An 8,611-nucleotide genomic window follows, 5' to 3' on the forward strand; every position below is an offset into this window, starting at 1 on the left:
TTTTTTTTTTGAAAAATAGTCAAGTTTTTCATGAAAGCTTTGAATGTAGATATGGACAATTTGGACTTAAACGTGACCAGCACCCTTCCTGGCCCCACTGTGAGCACCAAGGATACAGTGCAGCTCTTCTAGTACAGCCAGACTGTTTCAGCGATTATCGCCTCTTTCCTCCACCTTTTTCTAATGCTAATAAAAAATTACCTTATCTTTTTTCTAACTTCCATCATCACATGTTATCTGACTTTATACATTTTTATTAGAATCATTGTTCTAATATGATGCATCGTTTCATTATTTCCCTGTACCTCAAGGGGGAGAGGATCTCTTTGCAGTTCTCTCTCTCATTTTCAGTAGTTAACTTCCTTATTTTAAGTCTCAGGGTACACATACAGTACCATTAGAAAAAAATATATATTTCTTTTTCTTTTCTTGACAATGGCAATCACTCCAGTAATGTTACCCGTTTCTGTATACTGTCTGTTTTTCTGCCTGCTGACTTCCTCCCCTGTATTTTTTGRGGGATGGGATACGGCTTTGCACCCAAGTGGTGGTGCAGTGCTGCACTGCTCGAGTAGAGAGCTGCCAGCAAGAGGTACATGGAGAGCCGTGTCCTCGTCCTTGTCCTTGCCCAGCTGGGTGCAGTGGGCTGGGACCACCAGTGCCGAGAAGCGAACAAATCTCCTTCCTCCTGATTCTGCCAAAAACGCTCCAGGGCACTGGCTAGACCCTCTGCGTGCTGGGGTAGGACATCCTCGCGCTTGTCCCTTCTTGCCTTTCCAGCACCTTGCTGCTGCGAGCGGGGGCTGTCCCCGGGGGGCCRAGCAGAGCTGGGCAGCACGGCCCGCGGCAGCTGCGCTTGGTTTTTCTGGAGTCTGGCCTTAGGTTTCGGGGGGCGTTGTGAGTACCCCGGGCTGCAATGCTTGCAGGTCTGACCAGGCCCAGAGGCCAACACCCCTTTCCAAGGGTGTCACTAGATAGGGGAGTGACAAGTGCCTTTGTTCTTATGAAACTCTCGTGAGAGTGACGGAGCACTGGGACAGGCTGCCCAGAGAGGTTGTGGAGGCTCCTTCTCTGGAGATATTTAAGGCCTGCCTGGATGCAACCCTGTCTAACATGCTCTTGGTGACCCTGCTGGGCGGGGAGGTTGGACTAGATGATCTCCAGAGGTCCCTTCCAACCTTACTGATTCTGTGATTCTATAATTCTGTGAAACGTAGTTATAGATACTAAGTTGGTATGTTGTACTGGCTTCTGAGGTGTTGCACTGTATCAAGAGGAAATGGCAGAAATTAAGTCTCTGCTCTTTGCCTCTCCTCTACAAGTTGAAGTAGCATTTATTTGGAGATCAGGTTTGAAATATCAGTTAATTCCTATGGAACATGGAAATTTCCATATCCAGAGACCTTTATGACTCCGTGGTTATGTTAAGCACAGCAGAAAAATCTACATTGCCTGAAGATTTGTGTGCCAAAACAGCCTCGTTTGAGTTGATTTTTTTTTTGCTGTTGTTATGCTTCCTTCCCTATCCTCACAATCTGAGTATGTAAGGATGCAGCCCTATTATAGCTATGTGAAGTATTACAAATCCTGGAGCTTCTTGGGTAATCATTGATAAGGAAGGTGATTTGTCTTGTGAGCCTCTCTACTCAGTGACACGTAAATGGTTACTGGGGCAAGTAGTTTTCAAAAAAGCAGCCTTTTTCAACCCTGAAGCTGATTAAAGACCAGAGAGATTCTTAGTGCTGATTCATCACATTAAAGGGAGAGGGGAGTAGAGCCCTGTCAGTGCAGAAACAGGCGGGAGGCAGAGAGGAAGAGAGAGAAACAATTTAGAAATAAGAGGCTGGATGTGTACCCCTGAGTATCTTGCTCGCTCCCTGCTAGTCCTGTTTGAATTTATTATTTTTTTTTCCTTGTATTTTTCTTGCATTTTTTGTAAACTTTCCTTTTTTAGATGTGGTTATAGTTCTTCTGAAGGAGATCTGCATTGCACAGAGATTGCTGTGAGACCCGTGTACCGTGTATGGTGGTACCTTACCTTCTTTGCAGTTATAGAGTACAGTAAGTGAGTTTTAAGGTGTAATGATAACATAAACTAGATCAGTTGAAGCTGGAAAAACTAGATGTGTTCCTCCTGCAGTGGGTACCACTTCTGACTGTTCTGTTTTCAGTGATTAGCAGCCTAGCCTTCCTGAAGGAAATTTAATTTTGTACACAGTGCATAGACATTCATTACTTTGACTATGCCATTATTCTAAGCAAAGGCCCTCTTTTCCTCATTAATTAATCCACTCAATTATTTTTATGAAGTTATTCTTGCAGTTGATTTTTTATACATCTTACCTGTGCAAAATGTAAGCCAGCCAAACACCAAAGTATCTGCATAAAAATAGCATTTGAAAACCTAACAGATCTGGATTCTTCTTATTTCCCTGCTCATTTTTTGAGCTGCCACAAGGTGTGTTTTCACAAGGGGTAGAAATATTTTCATTTCCCATTAAAAAAAAATCTGAGATAATGACTCACGGAGCTGAGATTTTCAGAAAGGAGCCTATCGGGTAGAGTCAGAAGGCCCAGCCACCCCACATGGATTGTTAGCTCCTGACGTGCAGTGTCTGCTACCCTCACTAGCATCCTGCACAGGTACGCTAGTGAGATGGGATACAGTAGATTTTCTACCTTGTAGCATTCCTTTTGTATTATTGTGGAATGGACTTAATGTTTCCCGTGTTAAGAAATTCTCCTTTTCTGAGAATTCTTTGCTTTCAAGCCCATTGCTGAAGCCGGGGAGGTACAAGGGAATAGGGGAGTGGTGCAACTGCTAGTACCTTAGGCTGGAGAAATTTATCCCCAAGGGCAATCTGTAGAAGAAACATGCTGTATTTTGTACTGCAAAGCAACTCATAGGCTTTCCTAGCTTGTAAGTAGGAAGATGATGAAGAAACTCTGAGAAACCTCCCTGAAGAGTACAGCAGAGAACCTGTTGCCTGTCGCCTGTCTTGCAATAATTTTAGTGGTCACTAATACTGCAGAGCACTTAGATACAGAGTGTCCTGTAACTTCGTTGCCTGTTAGCTTCTTGTTAGTTGCCATTGACAGTATGTTTTAATTGCTATGCCCATTTCTGACTACAGTATAGGAGTTTTAATATAGCCTTTTCTGATTTCATCAGTTTTGTGCTACAGCAATATTTTATGAAGTTTTAATTTGCTTATTTGAAACTTGTTTATTTGATACGGGGCCATGTGACCTGCCCAGGTTATTCCTATGATGGGCAGTGTAGTGTGCATGTTGTGCAGCTGAACAAGGAGATGCCCAAACAAATTGTAAATGAACTAGGTCAAACTCAGGAAAAGCCAGTTCTTGCATGAATACTAGTCTGCCTGCTGCTCTCCCCAAGAAGTCCGTCTTCAACCCAGGAACTCTCTTGGGTTACTTTTTCAACATAATTTACATTTGTTACTCACAGCCGAGTTTCCTTCACTGTCTGTCCCTGCTGCATTCTTCCAATCTGTTTTGAGTGGGTGACAAATCTATTTACAGAATCAAAACATTCAAGGTCAGAAAAGATCTTTTGGGTCTTGTATTTTACATAGAGAATATTTTCAGAAGTAAATAGAGAATAAATCTGTAGTCTAATGAAACCACAGGACGTATATCACCATAAAACCACTTCAGGAAGAGATCTAAGTTGCTCTCTCCCATAAACTTGTCTACTATTGCCTTAAACTTCCCTAATGAGTTTTTTCCATTACTACCTAATTAAGCAAAATGTTCTGTACTCTTATTGCCCTTATGCTCACAAAGCTTCTTTTAATATCTATGTTAAACTTGCCATTTGGAAAAGAAGCTTGCTTATTTTTCTAGTATCCATGTAAGTATCCGTTATTCTTCATCTTATAAATTAAGCACTTGGTGTAAGTTGCACAGAGCAACAGCAGTAGTTCTGGCCCAAGGGCTTAGCCGGAATTGAAAAGCCTGTGAAATCAAGCTGTGGCTGATGCGGTTACGCTCACAAGAGGAGCAGGCCCGGCCCAGCGCGCAGCCGGCCGGCACCGAGAAGGGCCCTCCGGCGTCGTGCTCGGGCCCAGGCTCTGCGGGTCCCTCAYGGCTACTGTCCCGCTGCCTCTCTCGTACCTGCTTGCTGCCCGAACTTCGCGTGCGCCGTGTGCGCTCCGCTGTTTCGGACAGGGGTCTCTGGAGTTGTTCTCAGTCCCCACCTAAAGTGAAGAACAACTAGAATATTTCCTAACCTGTAATTCTGTTTTTTCATTATATATCATTTATCTAAGCTGAAATAAAATACTTTATTTAAACCATTCATTAAAAAAATTCTTAATGTCACCAGTTCTTATGGTTGTGTTCAGGTGGGCAAAATGTCTCTGATTTCTAAATATCTGTGTCACTGCTGATAGATTTCTTTAATCCACTTTGTAGAGCTGCAGCAAGTTACTGTTGCTTGTTGTTTTTTTTTTTTTTTTTTTTCCTAATAGGTATAATTTATGCTTAAAAATGCTCTTGAAACATCGCTGAGAGTTTTGTGGAAATAATTGTAAATAGTTGTATAAAATTATGCTATCATACTGCCTATTACAATTACGYTTAAAATGTTTTTGTACAAAGTATACCAATCTATAGGGTGAACTGGAGAGAATGGGTCCTTGATGGTTCTATTAAAAGCAAATAGTATTTTTTCATAACGTATCTTGAGGAAGAAATACAAACAGGCAGCCTCTATTGTTAAGACAAATACTCACTGAACACACAATGTAGCAGAAAACTGCAGTTCAAAACACCTCAGAGATCTTCACCTTCCCATCACARTCACAAAAGAATCCTTTTCAGTTACATTAAACATTACCTGAAGGTGAAAATCCAGCATGTGCGAGTGGGATGAACTTAACCTGTTCCCCCTAGGGAGCCAGTGCTGCTGGCTGCCGAGCGCCCCCGGTGCTTCCCGACTTCCTCGGCGTTCACTGCTTGAGCGGGAGTTGCGCGGTGTCTCGCAGGACAAGCCGTGAGATACGGCGTCCGCTCCGGGGTTTAGCACGCTTGCCGCTTGATCCTGCTCTGCTTTGATTGGGGAAAAAGAAGCGATTTGTGGCAGAATACAGCATCCTGATGCTGAAGCAGATTAACTTTTGCAGACCCTTAAAATACTGCTGCCACATTTCCCTCACTGGCAAGGTTAAAGTTGGGAGGTCAAGTTTCAATGTATTTCTTATATCCAAACACAGAAGGGAAGGCGGGGGATGGAGCACAAAAGGAGAGCAAAGCCTGAGCACTCTGTTGCTCACTCCTAGCCTTCCTGTATGCATTCATTACAAAACCCTGGGGTAATTTGGAATTAAAATTATTTCCATGTGCAGTCATTTCATTGGCTATCAGATGAGCTAAGTGCAATGAATGTGGACACTTTTCACTTTCAGCGYTTTGGTTATGTAAACTTTGAGAGCAGTATAAATATCTTGGCCAGATCAAAGGCATTTCAAAATGTTTCATGGCCCATGAAAAATGCTATCATCATCTCAGCTTAATTCGCAATAGGCAAAGGCCTCAAAGTCAAATGTTGTCATTATCACAGAGAGGTTTGTTACAAAGAAGACAAAAATGAGGTTCGAGTTTGAATACTTTAAAATCTGCTTATCGTAGACATAATGGGAAGATAGTGTTGGGACTGTGCTGTGGTGCTCTGAGCCGCTGGCTTTCGGAGCTGTTGCTGTAATGCCCTCAGCCAGTGCATAATTCCCTGGGGATGGTACACTCTCGTCCTTAATGCCTAGAAATAACTCTCAAAATGCATGAAACATGGTGACTTGTTGGCACATCCTGCACCTCAGTTAAATTGTTTTAAATTGTTTGTAAACAGCTTAAAAAAAAAGGGGGGGGGAAGAAGAAAAGTAGACTGTCATGGTACCAGGGACTTTGCAAAACACAAATTTACTAGTAAAATATGTGGAAAGTCAAATCCAAATCAAAACTATTCCTATGGCAGGTGAAACAAATATCTTTATTTAGCTCATTTAAAATCTGACTACTCCTTTTAGATGCTTAAAAGATGATGATGATGTTGAAAAGGTACAGCTTGTTCCATTTGATTTGGTACAAATAATTTGACTTAACTCCCTTTGCATTTAGGGGCTGTGGGCAGAGAGAACACAACCCATGAAAGGCAATGAATATGATGAATGATTGCAGCAAAACAGATAGAAAAAAGATGTAATTAACTTTTGCTAAGGTGTGTACTAATTAATCTTACTGGTCTTGTTTGTCACAGTAGAGTGTGTTTTATTATCACTGCTTTTTCCTTCTTATGGAGCAGATATGTTCTAGTCAGATACAATGTTTCTGGTGAACTTACTACGCAGAAACAAAAGAGCTGCCCTCTCCCCCATCCCGGTTTTGTGGTCATCCGAAGGAGGAACTGAGTGGAATAGTTTCCAGCTTGCTTAAGAGAGGAACATTGATCCGTAAAATTGCAATTCCTTAGGAAAATGTTTATGAACATAGTAAGTGTTATGTTTTGGGTTGTTTTGTGTTTTTCTTTTGCTCTAGATTATGTTTAGTTTTGTTAAGGCAGCTGAATGGGCCGTAAGAGAACAGCAAGTCTCCATCAGAGTGACAGTAACTTCAGTCCAGGCAGACTAGGATTGTCAGCGTTTTTTTTTCATGTCACTTGAGATACAGATCTGCCTTCAGATGTTTGCATTAATGCTCAGTATATGACTGAACCGCTGACTGAGAGTGCTTTCCGAAAGTAAGGTGGATATTGCAGGCTTCAACCTACCTTTGAGAAAAATTTTAGCACGTAATTTTTTTCTTGTAGTTCTCTCAAGAGCAAGTAGATCAATTATGAATGTGATGGATCAGCTTTACTGTCTGCTTCTTCCTAGGTCGGTGGACTTTTGCGTACCCTTTTATGCCTAGTGCTTTGTATCTTCCTGATRAGTCGTTTTCATTTTTTTCATGTAACCTGTAGTATGATTATAGGATAGAAATAAGTATTTCTTCAGGTGCTATGACAACTTGTAGACAAGCATTTAACATCTCATGTGTAATTACCCAGCATTTATTTAAACTTGCTTAAATGGCATACTAAATAGGGAAGAGAAGTCAATGAGACGTCAGAATTACTGTTTTAAGTTGCCCAAAGAATTTAAATAACTTTATCAAAAATAATAAAGGAAAGAAATCAGTGTATTTATATTATGATGGTCTTGTATAGCAGTGTTTATAGTACCTACATAAAAGACAAAAGCAAAGTACAATATCTGATTGTGGTTTTTGTATGATTGTATGTACACACAATCTGTAATTATCACAACATTTTTTTTTAATAATTTTTAAAAGGTCACTTTTGCAGATGGAATCTTATGACTTCTTTCTTTAATTTTATATTCTAGTCTAAAACTAAAAGCTTTTCTCTTAAGTCCTCGTATGGATATCATGGGAATATATTCTCTCCGTTAAAAATGTTTTCTCTGTTTAATAGTTCTAGATAAAGTCCAGGTCATGGGGCAGAAATTTCCTTCATAGGCAACTGGGTTTAAGGAAAACGTTCAGATTCATTATGACAATTTTCTTTCAGCTGGACCAATAAGGGAGCGAGCGGCCGTGACAGACAGCACAGTGCTTAACTTTGTTGGGAGAAAACTGAGCTTGAGAAATCTGAGAAAGTGACAGCTCTTGCCTTCTCCTCTCCTTTGAAGAGTCCAACTCAAAGGCAGCAGTCAGAGCTCTGCACCTCTTTTATTCTAGTTCTGTGGAGTATTATTTTGCTTCTGGTCATTCTGGCAGCAATTTTCACACCTGCGTATCCCTCACATAAGCTACCCAGTCCACTGGGAGGCTGAACAAAAGTATTCTAGTCTCTGCTTACCTTTTGGAGAAGCAGAGTTTTGGCATGGTCCTGAACAACTGAGATAGATGAAATCTTATTCTTCGGTTAGGGATGTTTAGTGCAAGTCTATGACTGAATCACCGCAAGTTTCTCTGCAGGCAAATCTGCTTTAGCTTTCCAGAATTTGGAGGTCAGATTTTCCAGTGCATCTCATGTGCCAGTTGAATTCCACCTCATACTGTGCTTGGATAAAAGAGTAGTAGCTGAAAACCTCATTGAGAATTATAGCTGCTTTGGGGGTAGCTCGCACGTTTAGGTTCTAGCTTTGCAAAAGGAAAAGGAGGCAGTTGCTGTACTTACTTTTTCCAGCAAAATGACAGTATTTCCATTCATCATGTTAAGAGGTTGGGGATTCCTGTCCTCTGATAGCGAAGAAATCGGAATACCTCCCCTGTTCTATTTATTATAGATTTTCTTCTTCTTCTTTTTTTCTCTCCCTCTTCTATCTCAGATTTGGAAAGGAGTTTCAGTTAGATTAAGGGATTGTGTTCCTCTTCCAGGTGTTTACTTTTGCTTGACCCAAAACGCCACATTGTATGTCTTAGAAAGTTTCAGTTACTAATGTGGTGTACTCCTGATTTTAACTTATACATGCATCCATTGTCACCAGTAAGTTCACAGTGTTTTTTGCTTTTTTTTTTCTTTTTTTCCCACCTGCTACAGGAATACAGGAATGTGGGCTGTTCATGTGGGAGGTGAGGGTTGTGGCAG

General features: G+C 41.1%; 1 protein-coding gene across 1 annotated transcript in view; it reads left to right on the top strand.

Moving 5' to 3' along the window:
- NRG3 (neuregulin 3) overlaps positions 1-8,611 on the top strand; it is a gene marked incomplete at its 5' end in the record, with an annotated part of 396,892 nt that overhangs the window by 301,182 nt on the left and 87,099 nt on the right. The window lies entirely within an intron of this gene.

This window comes from Rhea americana, unplaced genomic scaffold, assembly GCF_003343005.1.
Source record: "Rhea americana isolate MKP2758 unplaced genomic scaffold, rheAme1 scaffold_86, whole genome shotgun sequence".
In the NCBI taxonomy this organism is placed as follows: Eukaryota; Metazoa; Chordata; class Aves; order Rheiformes; family Rheidae; genus Rhea; species Rhea americana.